The following is a 17,329-nucleotide window of genomic DNA, read 5'->3' on the forward strand; positions in this document are numbered from 1 at the left end:
TCTGCCATCCCAGAGGGGAGTCCCCGCGTCCGGCTCTGCTCTCGCACGCTGCCGGTCATCGGCAAGTAAAAGTTCTGGGCTTGGCTTTGGCATTGTCCTGTAAGGGAAAGCTCTGGGTCGGGATGTCAGTTGCTTACTTGCTGTGGAATGGTCGTGTTTTTCAGCAGTCGTTCCAAATAGAACGGGTTGGGTGGGGCAGGGCAGAGTAAGGGTCTTTGCAGGCACCTGGGAAGTAAAGTCTTGAACGTAGAAAAGCTTAAAGCATTTGCTGGACAGGAGGTTTCTCTGTACCCACTACATCCGTTGCTTATTAGCAGTGGCTGATGTTTGTAAGAGTACCCTGTGGAAGTGTGAACATTCATTACTGAACTAAAACTGCTTTGGTTCTGTGTAGAAAGCAGAGGAACTACAAAACAATATATTCCCCCCCGCCCCCCCTTTTTTTTTTTTTGGTTAAACGTACCGTGTTTGCAGGGCCTTAGCTTTCTGTTGCCAGACTGGGCAAAGCTTCCCAAGCTCTGTTCCGCCACAGTCACCAAAAGTCTCCCATAGTTGCCGGGATGGTGAGTTAGTTTTGGGCTTCTAGCCCTCTGTTCCGCCATTGTTTTAGTCAGATCCTGAATGCCGCTCAGTTCAAGACTCACGAGAATTGCTTAACGTTTGCATTTGGAATCCTGCTTCAAACAATGTATTTTCAACAAAATTTTTTTTTGACACTAGTCAATGAACTCCTGTAATACTGGAGCAAAATGACATTTTTCGTGGTTGTTGAATCTCAGAGTGATAACATCGGCATCCCTGTTTGAGCCCTTACCGCAACCGTTGCAATGTTTGTTTACACGCTGCTCGGTTCTTTTGTAAAGGTGCGTAGCTGTGGGAGGTGCGTTATTCCGAAGGTGCTACGGCGCCGATGCTCTGGCTGTCGGCAGGAATGGGCAAAGCGGAAGGCTCTGTGGCTAGGGGAGAACGGCGTGGACATGCGACCGCTCTCTCTCTGTTGCTCCGGAATTTCGACGGCTGGGTCGGGCTGCTAAATCGATGGAACGACTGGAAGACATTTCAGAAAAGTGAGTACTCTACTTCCCTTTATCTTTTAAAGTCGTCGTCTTTCTACAGACACCTGTCCACGGCTTAGATATTTGATTTGCGTGAAACAGACCCGGAATTTTGCTTTAAGTAGTGTTCTGATTCGCTGACATTCCCCGTAGGCAGAGAGCAAGAATTACCAATGTTGCTTGGTAGTTGAAGATCTCAGGGTTTCTGTGAAAGCTAACTTGCCAGAATGAGTAGGAAGCAGCCTGAATTCCAACAGAGGTACCGTCTAAAAGGTCCTTTTCTTGACAGGAAAAGAGCTTCACGAAACGTCGGCGCTGTTTGCCGGGGGGCCTCCGACATACTCGTTCAGTCGTCGTGGGCTTTGTGCGATTCCCGCAGGCGCAATCTTGAAGAAATTTTGTACGGCAGCCGGTATCTTGGCTTACTTTCTATCTCGCGCTTGGTCGCTTGCGCCTGCTAAAAACTTAATGGAGTGTCAAATGAACCCACAGGAAAACGTCCTCAACTCATGCTGGTAGGGCAAGCCCGCCGTAGTTGATAAAATGGGAAAATAGCACGCTGTTTTGAAAAATTTGCCTTGCGAGGACAAGGGCTGTCTCCTGGCAGGCAAGTGAATTCTGTGACCGATTCCACCGCTCCGCCCGGGCACTTGAAGGAGGCAGTCCCTAAGGCAATGCAATCTAAAATGGGGGTCGTTTGGGTTTTAAATCATTTCTTAGGGATGTGAGGCTCGTGTGGGTGTTTAGCTTGTCCTGTTCTTTCTGTTCCTAATTCCGATCCCGCTGACTGGCGTCAAAGAACGGTCGTGTTGTAGTCTAACGGTGTCGTCTACCAGGAGCTGGTGGAAGGCCAGGGCTTAGGTAAAGCCGATAAGGAGGATGCAGGCTGGAAAGCGGAACGTCTAAACGAGAATTACTGTCCTTGGGAGAGAAGCACATCCTGAAGAAAGAGGTAAGCTAATTAAAATGGTTTGGGAACCATCCGAAACAACTAGTAGGAGCGTGATAAGAAGCACCCTCCCGCAAACTATCCTCGTTATAATCCTAAAAGTCACACCCCTCGAGCTGGAGACCCCGGCCCGAGCAGAGAGCCCTCACCGCTCAGTGTGCGCAGCACGTTAAAGTAGCGCTGTAGCTTTAAGTTGAAATAAGAGAAATGTAGACCGATAGAAAACTGCTTTGTGTGATTACTTATGCATATGCATAGCTAGACCGTATCAATACTGTACTTGTATGACCGAACTCTGTGCTAGCTTTGCGGAGCTACCGCCTAGCGCCCATCTCTGCGCAGACATGAAATAAACATACCTCTGCCCTGTGTGTATATTGGCGTCTTGCGCACCGGGCAAGCGACCTCACGCTTGTGGGATAACGGTTTTGGCACCCCAGATGGGACCGAGCCGACAGCCTCGCCCGGTTCGTCTTGCCGCGTCCGACGGGGAGAAGAGGCCTGAGCGGACTCCGGCGCGCACCGACCTGTCGACCGGGGACTCCTTCAGCTCCTCTCCTGCAGTCGGGCGGTAAGCGACACAACGGTGCAATGCTAGTGAAAAGAGGTATTTTGGGGGGATAGGAGAAAAGGGGGGTAGGGGCAAGACCTCTCGGGAACAGGCACCCTCTGTTCTGTTCTGGGCTCTGCACAAGACGCACCAGGAAAGATACGTGGCAGTAGGATAGTTCTGTTTGTTTCTACACGCCGTCCTGTTCAACAGAGGGAGACGTCCCTCGTTCTGGTTTGTGTAGAAATGCTGGGTTTTTCGGTACCGGTATGGGCGCTGCTGCTTCCCAGGAGGCACCCCTTTGCTCTCCTCTAGGATGCATCCTGAAGCCTTGCAATAAATTTGGGGGAGATCCCACCACTAAGAATCGGCTAAAACGATATTGTAATCAATGGTGGCCACGATCTCGATTGGAAGATGGTGAAAAATGGCCTGAGGATGGATCCTTGAAATATAACGCTATATCGGAACGAATGTTGTTTTGTCGGAGAACGGAAAAATGGGATGAAATGCCTTACGTGGATATGTTTTTTTCGTTAAGACGCGATTGGGATATTAGGAAGAAAGGCGGTTTAGTGGATTCTAAACATCAGGTTGGAATATACGCGTTAAAAGAGAAAAAGGGAAAACCTCGTTGTATTGAATGGGAAAATTCGGAAGAGGATATTCAGCTGTTGGTAGCTCCTCCAAAACAGGCAGAATCTGATAGCTCAAGCGATAATGGAGTTGTGAGTGCTGTCTCTAAAAGAACAAGGGGACAGAAACCAATAGTTCAGGCTCCCCTCAGCCAGGCTCTAGGGCCTGAAGGAAGAGCGGTATCCGTACACGTACCTTTTACCGCTTCTGATTTGTTAAACTGGCAACGGGCAGTCAGATCCTATCGAAACGATCCAGAGGGAATGTATAGTACTGTTAATCACGACTCATAATCCTAACTGGGGAGATGTACAGGCTCTCCTAGAATATTTGTTTCCCCCTGAGGAGAGGAGAACAATTTTAGAGAAGGCTAGAGAGGGACTGGTCCAACAATGTGTGTGTGTGTGGGGGGGTGCCTAATACCATTATGTACCTCCCAAAAGAGGATGCAGAGTGGGATCCAAACACAAGTGTGAGGGATTACAGAGGGTAAAGGAATATCCAAAGTTAATTGTGTACGGGATTCAACATGGAGTGCAAAAGCCTAAGAATTTCTCTCAACTATCTGAGGTAAGGCAGCGGGGTAAGGAAACCCTGTCAGCCTTCTCTGAGAGATTGTGTGAAGTTGCTCGAAAATGGACAGATCTCGATCCGGAAGATGATAGCAATTTACAGTTATTTAACACGCTGTTTGTTGGTCAAGCGGCAGCAGATATAAGAAAGAGATTACAAAAGGTAGAGGGCGAGGATGGCATGACAATCTCGCGGTTCTTGTCAGTCGCATATAAGGTACATAATAATCGGGAGGAAACAGAAGAGAAGGAGAAGCGGGGACGAGTAACGCCGCAAGCTTCTTTGTTGGCTGCCTTGACAGAAGACCAAGAAAAAGGGAGAGAAAATACACAAGGTGAATTGTGTGGGTGAGGAAGGGGCTGTAGAAATAATAGTTGAAATGGTTATGACATTCCCCTGGGAATGAATCGGCGTGCAAATCGTAAGCGAGAGGGCCGTTGGAAAAAAGATTGTCCACGCCGTCTGAGTAATCTCGGGAAAGAGAGACAGAAGAAGCCGTTGGAGTCATGATGGAGATTGGGTTGGACTGAAGGGGGCCGGAGGAATCTATGAAAGTTTCCCCAGACGATCCTCTGATTCCAGTCAAGCTGGGGAATGAAAGACTAGATTTTTTTAATTGATAGTGGAGCCACACATGCTGTAGTAAGTAGTTGTAGGGGACCCCTTAAGCAGAACTAAAATAAGCGTTGTTGGTGCAACAGGGAAAAAGACTTTAAGGCTGTTTTTACAAGCTATGGAATGTTCCAGTGGAAATACTAAATGAACTCATGAATTCCTTTCTATGCCAGCATGCCCCCTAGCATTGCTTGGGTGGGATTTACTTGTAAACTGAATGCACAACTAAGTTCTTCTGAAGACTCTGTTCAGTTGACTCTGTTCAGCCCGCAGGGGATGTCGCCTGTTTGTGCCGGACGCCAGGCCGCAGGGGACGTCGCCTGTTTGTGCTGGAGGCCAGCCCGAATGGGACGTCGCCTGTTTGTGGCGGACGCCAGGCCGCAGGGGACGTTCCCTGTTTGTGGCGGATGCCAGCCCGAACGGGACCTCGCCTGTTTGGGGCACACCGATGGCGGGCGCTGTCGCCAAAAGGCAAAGCAGGGTCATAGCAGAGCTTTCCATTTCTGGGGATGGGCTCAGCCGTCTCCTGCACAAACTTCTGTCATGTAGCAATGGGGATGGTAGCTTTCTTTTGATTTCTTGAAGAACAAGAGGATGATGGAGCACGTTACAAGAGCATGATCATTTTCTCTTCCTTTGGCAGCACAGGCACCCAAGGCCAGGCCGCGTTAAAGGAACAGCACGAGGATATCCGTGTCGACCATCAGCAGAGGAAGGAAGCTTCTTTGGGAGGCTGAGGTGATGAAGCAGAGTCCTTAATTGTTCTGTTTGGTTTTCAGCATGGGTGCGGCGAGGGCCTGGGACATGCCAAGCATGGTCCCGGACAGGGGAGCTGTCTGTTACGTGGGAGGCTGTGAGAGCTATCATGGACACCACCGGACCGGCATCCTGTAAGGGTGCTTTCACATGTTTTCTTGTTTAGAGGCCAACCTTGGCTTTGGGCCGTAAAATAAAGTCTGTCAGGCCGGTGCCAGCTTGGCGGCAGCATCTGCCCACGGCAGCGCCAGCTCGGTGGTGGTGTCTGCCCGTGCCAGTGCCAGGTTGCTGGCTGTGTCTGGCTTGTGAGGGTTGGGGTAATTGGCCCCCTGTTCCTGATGGGCTCCAGCTGTGGCCTGGGGCAGCACAGGTGGGACCCATGAGGTGAGGATGGGGCTGGGCCCAGGGTTTAAAAAGGGCTGGGGCTGGGCCAAGGGTTTAAAAAGGGCTGAGGATGGGGCTGGCCCTGCTGTGCCGAGGGGCTCTACGTGGGGAGGGGGCTGCCTAGGCATGCCTGCCTGTGGGAGCTGGCTGAGGAGTGAAAGGAAGGGGCTTCCCCAGGCAGCTGCCTCCAGCAAGGAGCAGCCGGTCCCCGCAGCCGGGAAGGATCCCTCCCAGCCGTCCCCGACAGAGCGCACCACCAGCGTGTGGTGCCGGGAGCTCGGTGCCCCATCGGCCGCACACGTGAGCCACTGTGTCTCTGGGAAGCCTCTTGGGAGAGGAGCATCGGGGCACCTGGGCGGGCGAGGCAGCCGGCACTGTGGAGGAGGAAGGGGCAGGGGCCGAGAGAGAAGCCCCGGGGCGCTGAAGGTCTCCCGGCGGTGGCAGGAGCTGCGGTGAGTCGCGCATCCCTCGCGTGCCTCCGGGCCCCTCTCTGCCGTGCTTCTCCAGACCTCTGCCTGCCTCCTTGCCTGTACCTGCCTCTGTCTCCCTTTCAGGCTGTTTGGCTCCCCAAAGCTTTTTGCCCTTCTGCTAGCACTGCCCTCCACACCGTCACCTTCTACGTTTCCTTTCTATGCCCCTCCCTTTCCAGCTCCCCACCTGCTATTATTTCACTCTTCCCGCCCTGCCTTCATCCGCATTGCTGGGGAAAATGGCATTTCTAGGCCTCCCTCTGCGCAGTGACCTGTCTCTCTTTTCAGTGGCTCCCTCTGCTCTGCACCCCGTCTACTTTTTCTAGTAAACTGTCCCTATTTTTCATTTTTTTACTCTCATGATTCTTCTCTTTTTGAAATTTTGTTTCTAGGTGTACTCTTATCTTGTTTTCTGTCTCTCTTTTTTTTTTTCCTGTATCCTGTTGCTTTTAAAATTTTCATTCTGTGTCTACTTTTGTCAAGATGTCTCTCCCTGTTTAATTGTTTCCTGTCTGTCCTGTACCCCGTTGCTTTTAAATGGTCTTTCCTCGTCTGTCTTTATCCGGTTTGCTGTCCTCATTTTTTAATTAGTTCTAGTCTGTGCTGTGCCCAGTTGCCTTTAAAATTTTCTTTCTATGTCTCCATCTACTTAGGTTTTTTGCTATCTTTTTTTTCCTCTCTTAATGTCTTTTGAATTGAAAAAGCTTTTGAATTTTTGTTTCTGTGTTCACTTTTATGTATTTTTTCTCTCTTGTTTTCTTTTCCCTATCTGTGCTGTATATTGTGACTTGTAAAATTTTTTTCTGTCTACTGTTACCCAGACGTCTAACCCTATTTTTATATTATTTCCAGGCTTTCCTGTGTCACGTTGCTTTTGAATTTTTTCTCTATCTCCTTGTATCCAGTTCACTGTCTTTATTTTCTCTTTCATGCTAGCCTGTGCCATAGCCTGTGTCCTGGTTTTGGCTGGGATAGAGTTAATTTTCTTCCTAGTAGCTGCTATAGTGCTGTGTTTTGGATTTTAGGATGAGAATAATATTGATAACACGCTGATGTTTTGGCTGTTGCTAAGCGGTGTTTACACCAGTCAAGGACTTTTTCAGCTTCCCGTGCTCTGGGCAGGTGCACAAGAAATGGGAGGGGGCACAGCCAGGACAGTGGATCCAAACTGACCAAAGGGCTATTCCATACCATAGGATGTCGTGCCCGGTATAGAAACTGGGGGGAGTTGGCCGGGGGGTAGCGGTCGCTGCTCGGGGACTGGCTGGGTGTCGGTCGGCGGGTGGTGAGCAGTTGTATCTTTTTTAATTTTCCCTCCCTTGGGTTTTGTTCCTCTCGCTCTCTCTTGTGGTTTTCCTCCTCATTACAATTCATTATTATTATTACTATTATTTTGTTCCGATTATTAAACTGTTCTTATCTCAACCTACCAGTTTTCTTGTGCTCTTCCAATTCTCTCCCCCATCCCACCGGGGGGGGGGGGAGTGAGCGAGCGGCTGCGTGGTGCTTGGCTGCCGGCTGGGGCTAAACCACGACACCCTGTCGCTTTTTAAATGTTGTTTCTGTGTCTTTATTTAGTTTGCTGTCCCTCTATTTTATTGTTTTCTTCCTTTAAGGCCTTTGTTTTTCAGTTTTTCTCTATGCCTGCTTTTATCTAGTTTGCTCTCCCTATTTTTAAATTTTTTCTCCTCTGCCTCGTACCCTTTTGCTTTTTCAGTGTTCTTTCTGTGTCGACTTTTATCGAGCTGTCTGTCCCCGTGTTTTTAGTTCTCTCTGTCTTGTCACATACCCTGTTGCTTCTTAAATTTTCTTTCTGTCTTTTATTTTTTTCTCTTCTCTCCATTCATCCTGAGGCGTTAGAGGGTCTCCTCGGCATGCTGTTATTTCTGAAGCGTAACTTGTACCCCTCTGGCTTTGTAAGAACATCTCCTCCCTCTTCCTCAGAGCAGTCTCTTTGTCCTCTCCTCCATCTCGCTTGCCTCCAGTGGGTCGGCGTCTCCCTCGTGACCCCGTACTCTGTTCAGATCCCCTCCCCAGTACCTTTGTGCCCTCAAGCCGCCTTCTGTCTCTCTGGCCATCTCGGCACCCCTCTGTTTCTGTCGCGACGCTTCCTGCCAGCGCCCTTGTGGTCCATGGCCATCCTTTAGTTCTGCAGCGGGCTTTGTATCTTTCTTCTTCAGAGACAACGCTTCCTCAGGCTTCCGTTTTCCCTCAGAGCACTCTTGCCTTCCCTGCGCCATGTCGGATGCCTCTGTTCGGTCCCCGGTCCCCTGAGGACATCTCTACTCTGTTCAGATCCCCTCCCGAGGACCTCATTGTGTCAGCAGTCCTTCGTTTGTCTCTTTGTCCACATTTCCCCCGACCCCCGGAGCCCCCTCGTTCCTGTCATGACGCCGCCCGAGACTGTCCTCGTGCCCCACGGCACCCTTCGAGCTCTGCAGCCCTCTCTGTGTCTCTCTCTTATTCGCACAGAACCCCTCTTCAGGCTGTTGTTGTGCCCCACAGCTCCCTTACCTTATTCACTGCCGTCTAGGATGTCTCCCTTCGGTCGCTCATCCCCTGAGGACATTGCTGGGACACCCTCTTGGGTTTTGCATTGCCTGCCAGAGCCGCCTTCTGTCTCTCTCTCTCTCGCTCTCAGCAGCCGCCTTGTGCCGTCACCGTGCCTCCTGAGGCCGTCCTCGTGCCCCGCAGCCCTCTGTGGCTCTGTAGCACAATTTGCACCCTTCTTGCTCCCGAGAACCATTCCCGCTGACATCTTTCATCTCCAGAGCACTCATGTTGTCCTCTCTGCTAGCTAGGACACCTCTGTTCAGTCCCTGGTCCCCTGAGGACAGCTGTAGTCTGTTCAAATCCCCTCTGGACTTCTTCACCGTGTCCTCGAGCCTTCTTGTGTCTGTCCCTCTCAGAAGCCCTCTGCTACTGTCACGATGCCTCCCGAGCAGCACGCTTTTAGCTCCGTAAGCCCCCTTTGGACTCGCTTTGTTGCCATCGCACCTCTCCCAAGATCTCTGTTCCCAAAAAAGAGTGTTCTTGTTGTTTTCTATGCCGTCTAGGATGCCTGCCGAGCTCCAGGGACGAGGCCGAGCTCCTGAAACCGAGCTCCAGGGACGAGGCCGCCGCTCGGCCTAGGTCCCACGACTCAGCCTAGGTCCCGCCGCTCGGCCCTGCACCTCGGCCGCTCGGCCTCAGCCCTCACACACGCACGCGCACAAAAACAGAGAACCTTTCCCTCACAAAAATACCTAGAGATGGAGTTAAGGAGAAGACAGGAGACTCTGCTGATCAGGCACAGGGCATGGCCAGACAATCCTACTGACCAGCAACCTATTTGCGTGCCACCAGCCCTTTTTATCCCCTTGTCCCTCTCTTTTTCCGATGCTTGTTCCTCCCCAAACTCCTCTGCTACCTCCCCTTCCCCACCTTTGGTTCCTCCAGTAAACAGACCATAGTACATCCTGTGCGGTCCCCACGTGCGTCCCACAGCCTTAGTCAGCAACCTTTCTCAGTCTGTATGGTGATCCGGAAAGCCGCTCCCGTCTACTCGTCGTGACGAGTGTCACCCCGTACCGTGGGGCTGGCGGCTCTGCCGGGACAGCTCTGGGAGGAGCCAGGGCAGGGAATCCGTTTCTCTGGCTGGGTCGCTGGGGTGCCTTACCTGGCATAGCGCCTCTGTGTGACTTGGAGTTTATGGAGACAAGCTGGGTATCACATAACCTAGCAGGGAACCGCACTTAAAAGCTTTGGAAAAATGCTCTAAAACTAGAATTGTCCAATGACCTTAGGAGTTGGATTGGTTTGTAGGATAATCCTATCAGAGGCATCGACTTGAAGACAGCTGCTTGACCCATTTTGTTGATTTCAGTCGTATTGTTTGAAGGAAGAATGTACAGAAAGGGCCGAGGAGGTGCGACAAGGAGACAGGAAAGAGCAAGTAAGTTTTGAGAGAGGGGAAGAACCTCAGCGCTGCGAGTGACTGAAGGTGCTAAGGGCAAAGAGATTTTTGGGTTAGGTATGCGCATACGAAGGTCTGGGTGGGAATAGCGCACAAACAGTAGTAAAATACGGTTAGGGAAGCCAAGATTGCTCCTCCTTCTGGGCCCGTGCACGCGCCCTTGCTCTTGCAGACGCAGACACGCTGGAGCTGCGGGGAGGCAGGCGCGCAAGCCCGCCTGGAAGCAGGCTTTGGGCACAGGGTCCCTCGGCTGAGGCGGTGCCGGTTAGTGGGGGGAGAGCCCTGTGTGTTGGGCAGGTGAGGGGCGAGTGAGGCCGGAGCACGGCAAGGGCTGGTCCGGGCTGTTTGGTCTGGGGCAAGCGTGGACAGAGGGGACAGAGAGGAGGATCTGAAGGAATACGGATTGTGAGCTCTTCATTCCCAACGAGGTCGCTGAGGGGGCAACCCCCTACGGTACCCAAGGTACGGGCGAAGGTCTGGGGCCAGCACAAACGGTGCTGAGAGAGGGAGTTTCCATAGGGTCTGGTGGTGGCTGCAGGCCGCTTCCCATCACAGAATCACAGAATCGTATAGGTTGGAAAAGACCTTTAAGATCATCGAGTCCAACCGTAAGCCTGACACTACCAAGACCACCACTACCCCATGTCCCTAAGCAAACAGCGACACTGAGCCCCGTGGCATGCTGCGCAGCCCTTTTGGTGTGCACCAGTTTGTATTCGGCTGTGCCCTGGAGCCCTCTGAACTCCTGAATTCATATTTTAGGTTCCCCCCGAGTCCTTCTGTGTGTCCCAAGGCCCTGTGTTTGTCATACAGCGTGCCGCAATGCTTCCTGTTTAGCTTTCCTCCCATCCCAGAGTTTTGCCAGTGCTTTTTTGGTGTGCTCTAGGGTCAGCTGTTTTCCTCTCTGTGGGGCCCAGGCCCCCTCCCCCCCCCACCTTCCTGTGCCCCCAGAGTCCTATGTTTTCCTTGTCACCTGCTGATGGCTTCCTCCCACCCCAGCATTGCGCTCCAGGGCTCTCCCTTTGTTCTCGTCCCCTTTTCTCTTCCTGTGCAGCCCAGGACTCTCCCTTTGGCTTTTGGCAAGCTGCCCTCAGGAGCTGGGGCACCCCTCTGCTGTCCCAGCGACCACAGGTGTCCCCAGTGGGGCCGAGGGCAATAGCCTGTGTTCTCGGTGGGATGCAGCTCTGGGCCCAGGGCCTGGGGCTGACCAGCCTCTGGAGTGGCCAGCAGGGCTGATGGCTATGGTGCCCGTGTCCCCACGGGCTGCAGCTGTGGGCCGGGGGCTGCTGAGCTGGGCTACTGCCATGAGGGTGGTGTTCACATCACCCCATGAGGGTAGGTCCAGGACAACAACGCCAGAGCTGAGCAATACATGCTGGGACCGGGACTGAGGCTGCAAGCACAGAACAGGTGAATGGGGCCGGGGGGGGGGGGGGGGTGTCCCTGCGACCGGGAACATCCCGGGGAAGGTGACACAAAGGGGGAGGTGGGGCTGGGGCAACAGCGACCGGGTCCAGGAAGACCCGCACTAGGGCCAAGGAGCGGAGGGTGCGGCATCGGGGTCGCGGGTGGCCCAGAAGCCGAGGGGATGAGGGAAAGCTGATGCACCGGGACAGGGGGGAGGCCGCACAGGGCCACGCGGGGCTGCCTGAGCGCTGGGGCTCACCGGGGGGTAGGGGTAGTGCTGGGGAAGCAGCTGGGTCGGGTCGGGGCCCTGCAAAAGGGTGGTCCCGACACAAAGGCCCCCCCGTCCCCCCCCGTCCCCGGGTGCGTGTCTGTGTGTGTGGGGTTTCCAGGTCGTGCGGAGGGGTGCGGGGCAGCTGGGGAAGCATCGGACCCGAAGCGGAGCCGGTGGTGGTGCTGGGAATCCCGGCCCTGCGAGCCGGCCTCCGCAGGCGCGGCGGGGTCCCGCGGGTGCTGGTGAGGGGAGGAGGGCGCACGGGATGGTGTCCCCATAGGGTTAAATGGCACAGGAGGCAGCAGCCCGCAGCATGCTGGGAGCTGTAGTCCTGGGGTAGCCAGCTTGTGGTCGGGCACGTTGTTCGCAGGGCATGCCGGGAGATGTAGTCTTTCGGCAGGGAGGTTCCAGCCAGCCCCGCTGGTGTGTGCAGCACGCCGGGGTGCGTCCTCGCCCCATGCTGGCCTCCGGGTACCTGCCGGGGCCGGCAGCCGTCTGCCGGCGGGGAACGGCCTCGGGCACGTGGGGCGCGCGCGCGCGGGGGGGCGGGGGGGGAGGCGGTCGCGCGGCGGCGCCCGCGCTCACTGCTGCCCTCTGGCGGAGGAAACGCGGTACTGCAGGTCCGGCACCGCGCATGTGCGGTGGGGTGCCGCCGTGCTCACCGCGGCTGCCGTCCGCCGGTAACGGCAAGGCGGTGCCGCGGTGCCTGCGAAGCGCCGCCGCCGCGCTCGTTGCTGCCTCCCGGTAAGGAAACGCTGCCGCTGCCGCCGCACCGCGTGCACGCTGCCGGCGGGCGCTCGGCGCGGAACTGCAGCGCCGGTGCCGCCCCTGGGTCCGCGCCGCCCGCCGGGTGCTCGCTGCTGCCGGTGCCGCGGCGCGGTACTGCAGCGCCGACACCGCACAGGAGCGCAGCGGCGCTGCCGCCTCCGCCGCTGCCGCGGCGGCACGGCCGCAGCGCGGTGCCGCCGCCCGGCGTTCGGGCGCCAGCCCTGGCCCCTCCGGCGCGCCGTCGGCGGCCGGCGCATGCGCGGTGCCCGGGAGCGGCATGGCGGCGCGCTGGGCGCGGGTCTCGGCGGCGGCGGGTGTCCTGGGGCAGCGGTAAGGCGAGCGAGCCCCTTTGGCGGGCGCGGGGGTGTCTTCTGCCCGCTGGCTGCGGGACGGGAAGCCTGAAGCTGCCCGCTGCGGCAGGCTGCCGGTGTGCCGGAGGCGAGCTGGGTCAGGGCAGCCCCAGGGAGTTGCCCGAGAGCTGAGAGAAGGGAAGAGGGGAAGAAGGCGGACACCCCCCCAGGCGCAGACGCCGGGCGGCTCCCCGCTCCCAGAGCTCCCCTGAGCCTCCCCGGCCCCGCTTGCCCCCCCACGCGCAGCTGCCCCCAGCTCCAGCCCCTCCCCTGAAGCCTGTCCCGTAGCCCCAGGTCGCTCCCAAGCCCCGTCGTGCCGGTGGCAAGCTGGCCTTCCGCGCGTCTCGAGAAGCCCCTGCGGAAGGAGAGGCTTCAGCCGGGGCGATCTGCGGCAATAACGGTGTCTGCTTCTTCTTTCCCTCTCCCAGAGGCTGCGCTGAGGACACGGTCGTCCCTTCCTCCCCTGGGGCTGCCGGTGACGGCACCCGCCTCAGGCTTGCGTGGATTGTCTGTGCCTGGCCTGGCTCTCCTCGCGGCGTGGGGGCGAAAAGGGACGGGCGGAGCGCTTGCTGGCTGTGGACAGGAGCTGCCGCGGCTGAAGCTGGAGAAAGAAGCCAGAGAAGGGTAAAGAAGAAGAAATGGAAGGCCGTCTGGCGGCTGCTTCCCGCTGCAGGCAAGAGAGAGCCTGCCTCTCCGGGTGAGGAAGGATCCCTCCTCGTAGTCCGCGGCAGGCCAGGCCGCCAGCGTGCACCGCAGGGTCTGTATGCGTCAGCCAGCGCGTGGTCTTGCTCCCTGTCCCTGTCTGACAATCTGTGTCCTGCTCCTCGTCCTTCTTTTTCCCCTCTCTCTATCGTCCGCCATCCTTCTTCCTGTCTGTCTTTTTTCTCTTTCTATCCTTCTGCCCCAGCGCTTCTTTCTCCACCTCTCTCCTGCTCCCTGTCCCTTGCTTCCTCTCCCTGACCCTCTGCCCTGTCTCCGCTTTTTCCTTTCTCTCCTTCTCTGTCCTGCTCCCTGGCCCTTTTTTCCTCTTCCTCTGCCTCTGTCCTCTAGCCCATGGCTTGCTTTTTTTTTCCTTTTTCCTTCTTGGTCTCTTTGTACAAATCTGACCCTTTCTTGCTTTCCCAGTCCCTTTGTCCTGTTCCCTGTGGTTTTTCTCTCTCTGTCTGCATGTCCTGCGCCCTGTCGCCGTCACGTTCCTCTGTTGTTCTTCCTCTCCTTTCCCCCCCACCTCTCTACCCCTCTGTCCTGCTCGCTGACCCTGCCTTTTCTTGCTCCATCTCTCTGCAGGGCTTCTCGTCCCTGTTGTGTTTGATTTCCTCTACGTCTCTGACCTTTTCTTTCGGCCTTTCATTCTCTGGCGGCACCTCAGTCTTCTCCCTTGTCTTCCTTTTCTCTTTCCAGTCCTCTGTCCTGCTCCCCATCCCTGTATGAAATAGGGGCGGGTGCAGGCTCTGTTCTCTTGGGACTGGCGGGGGAAAAAGCAGCGCCGGGCCGAGCGCTCTCCTGGGGTTCGTCGGGGGGTTTTGGGGCCGAACCCGTGTGCGAGCCGGGGGGAGTAGGGGCAGCCCCATCTGGCTCTCAGGTTCTGCTTGTGGAGCTGGGCAGCCTCTGCCGCTCCCGGCGCAGGTCGGGCAGCGGTGGCCCGGGGGGCTCCTGCGGCGCCGGGCGGGTGCCGGTGGCCGGAGTGGCGGGGAAGGGCCGCGGCTGCGGCGGGCGGGGGTTCCTGGAGGCGGCTGGGCTCGGCTCCCCGCAGGGGTGCTTGGGGCTGCGGGGGTTTGGGGTGCGGGCCCGGCACCCCCAACCAGTGCCGGAGAAAGCAAGCCGGAAGCAGCCGTAATAAAGCGACGCCCTGCCTGTGCTGGTGCGGCCCTGCAGAGGTGTGGGGCCGGGCCCTCCGCAGTGCCCAAGCGCTCCCAAAAAGTGCACGTGTGGCCCTGGGGGTGCAGGGCTGTGGGGTGGCTCCGCTCCCCCCACCCCGCAGCATCACGCATGGGGACCGCAAAGGGGTCGGAAAGCAGAGAGGGTGAGCTGGTTTGGGGCCTGAAAATGGAGAGCAGGTCTTGTGTTCGCGGGGCTTGAAAAGAGGCTCAGGGGGCTGACTTTGGGGCTGAGAAACAGCTTGAGTCGTGCGTTTTCAGGACCTGCCAGAGGGGACCGAGCGGTACGTTTTTGGGCTGAGGAGCAGAGGTGAAGTGCTGCACTTCTGGGACTCGAGAACAGGCTGAGCAGGTGGGTTTGTGGGCTCAGAAATGGGAGCCGGTTTGGGGGCCCAAAGCAGAAGCCAGTTTGGCTGTTTGCGCAGGGCGGGGGGAGGGCGTTGGGGGCTGCGGGGGAAAGCAGAGGGTGGGCAGGGTGCACGGACCCTCCCTGGAGGGTGGGGGTCTGGTCGCGTCGGAGCCCAGAGTTCGGGAGGCCGGCGTGCCCCGGGCCAGCCTCTCGGTCTGAGGTGGCCTCTGGGGGGGGAAGGGTGCTTTTCAGAGCCCGCACGCCCTCTTGGAGCCCAGCTCTTCTTTGTCCGCTGCTGAGAATAGTTCTTAAGTACTTAATCGTACAAACTAATGAATCTGTATTTCCACAGCGTCCAGCTGTGATGTTTAATAGTAATATTTTCAAGTTCTGACAGCGACCGCTTTCTGACCTTGTCGAAAGCCCAGACTGTGGCAAATAGCTGGAGCTCGTAAGGAGAAGGAGCTGAAATCCAGCGGAGCTTCGGTGCGGAGCCGGAGCTTCGGTTAGCCAGAGCTGTAGCGAGGAGGAGCTGGAAGGAGATGGGGTGTCCGCTGTCTGGAGCGTGCGTTAGCCAGAGGCAACGTTAGCTGAGCGGGGGCGGCCATGAGCCGGAGCGTCTATTCGCTGGAGCATCCGTCGGCCGGACTGCGCTCCCAGCGGGGCTGCAGAGCGGCCGGGCGCAGGCCGGGCTGTCCCCAGCAAGCGGCTCTGAGCAGCAGGGAGGCGAGCGGCCCTTCTGCCAGCGGGGAGCCTGGCCTCTTCCCTCGGGGATTAAATCCACGCCCTGCGCCCCTCCCTGCGTGGAGGGTGTCTCCCGGTCCCGTTCCTGGGGGTGGGGGCGAGGTGGGGGTGCCCCGGCTCTCCTGGGGCAGCCCTGCTGCGAGGGGGCGCGGGCGAGGCGGCAGCGGGAGGCAGCGGTGTCTCCCAGGTACCTGGCAAAGGGGAGAGGGGCCGGTCGGTTGGAGCTGCCGGGGTGCACGGCCTGGCCCCGCAGGGCCCCTCTGGCAGAACCCTCCCCTGTGTTTTCCCCGTCGGCTGGGTGTGACAAACAGGATCATTTTTTGCCTCCTCTTTTCCCAGTGTCACCTTCGGCGTCACGTGAAGAAAATCCCGCGTGGTCGGTCCCGCTTGCCGCTCAGGGAATCGCGCGTATGGGGCCGGGGGAGCGGGGAGAAACCTTTGCGAGTTCAGGGACGCTGCAGATGCTCCACCTGAAACCCAGAGAAAAGGCAAATCTGCTGCCAGTGCAGAAAAGGTGATGAAGACTTGCAGGTAACAGAGCGTGCCTCGTTCCTGGGTTGGTCCCTTGGCAGTTCCGAAGGTTTTCCTTTCGGGTAAAAGAACGAACTTTCATCTCGGATAAATGAAGAGCTGCCTGTTACCTTCTTCAGGGTCAAGTGTTTCTCTTCTGTTTGTTCAGACTGACTTTATGGGCAAGTTGGCAAGAGCCTTTTCTTTTTATATGCACAACTACCCTGTTAGTGAACTATGGTGTCAGTAGAGTTAATTTTGGAGCACCTAGATGCCAGTAGAAATAGAATGAGTGAAATGTGATGGAAACTGACATTTCAACTTGATTTTTATTCCTTTTTTTTTTTTTTTCATTAGAGTGTTGATGGCATGCTGTGCTGTGGGTCAATCCGCATTCTCTTCCGTGGAGCCTTCAGTCTAGGAGTTTTATGTAAAAAAAGTTTGTCCTTCCAAAAAAGGACTAGTCATTCCTAGGCTTGAGGTGTAGACTTGGAGGGTCTCTGAAGTCCGTGATCAGGATTACAGTGTTGCTGCTCTTTGTCTTCACTTTCGTGAATTTCCCCACTGCTCGGTGGTGGTTGGGAGCCCCGAGTTGTCATTTTTTTTTTTCCATCTCTAACACGTTTTTTTTCCCCCAAGGAGACGCTGCGTTTAAAAGGGAATGAGTGTCCTGGTTTCGTCTGGGATAGAGCTAATTTTCTTCCTAGTAGCTGGTATAGTGCTGTGTTTTGGATTTTAGGATGAGAATAATGTTGATAACACGGTGATGTTCTAGTTGTTGCTAAGAAATGCTTCCACTGGTCAAGGACTTTTGAGCTTCCCACGCTCTGCCGGGCGCACGAGAAACTGGGAGGGGACACGGCCAAAAGAGTTGATGGAAGCTGGCCAAAGGGCTATTCCGTGCCATCTGGCGTCACGCTCAGTATGGAGACTGGGGGGAGTTGGCCAGGGGATAGGGATCGCTGCTGGGGGAGTGGCTGGGCATCGGTCGGCGGGTGGTGAGGGGTTGCATCCCTTGTTTTTTCCTGGGTTTTGTTCCTCTCTTGCTCTCTTGTTGTTTTCCTTCTCATGATAATTCATTCTTCTTCTTATTTTGTTCCAATGATTCAA

At 56.0% G+C, this 17,329-nt stretch overlaps 2 long non-coding RNA genes across 3 annotated transcripts; both read left to right on the plus strand.

The window, feature by feature from the left end:
* Nucleotides 1-989: 989 nt before the first annotated feature.
* LOC140646024 (uncharacterized) lies at nt 990-5,157 on the plus strand. 2 transcript variants are annotated; one of them, XR_012040248.1, is made up of 5 exons: nt 990-1,067; nt 1,345-1,467; nt 1,855-2,007; nt 2,445-2,575; nt 5,022-5,157. It is a non-coding gene; the product is annotated as an uncharacterized lncRNA (long non-coding RNA). The 2 variants fall into 2 exon arrangements; XR_012040249.1 differs by having other exon boundaries at nt 1,892-2,007.
* A 7,066-nt stretch (nt 5,158-12,223) lies between these two features.
* Nucleotides 12,224-14,968, plus strand: LOC140646023 (uncharacterized). The gene is made up of 3 exons (XR_012040247.1): nt 12,224-12,365; nt 13,168-13,496; nt 14,878-14,968. It is a non-coding gene; the product is annotated as an uncharacterized lncRNA (long non-coding RNA).
* The last annotated feature ends 2,361 nt before the right edge of the window (nt 14,969-17,329 follow it).

The sequence above is a fragment of the Ciconia boyciana genome, unplaced genomic scaffold (genome assembly GCF_034638445.1).
Source record: "Ciconia boyciana unplaced genomic scaffold, ASM3463844v1 HiC_scaffold_118, whole genome shotgun sequence".
Lineage (NCBI taxonomy): Eukaryota > Metazoa > Chordata > Aves > Ciconiiformes > Ciconiidae > Ciconia > Ciconia boyciana.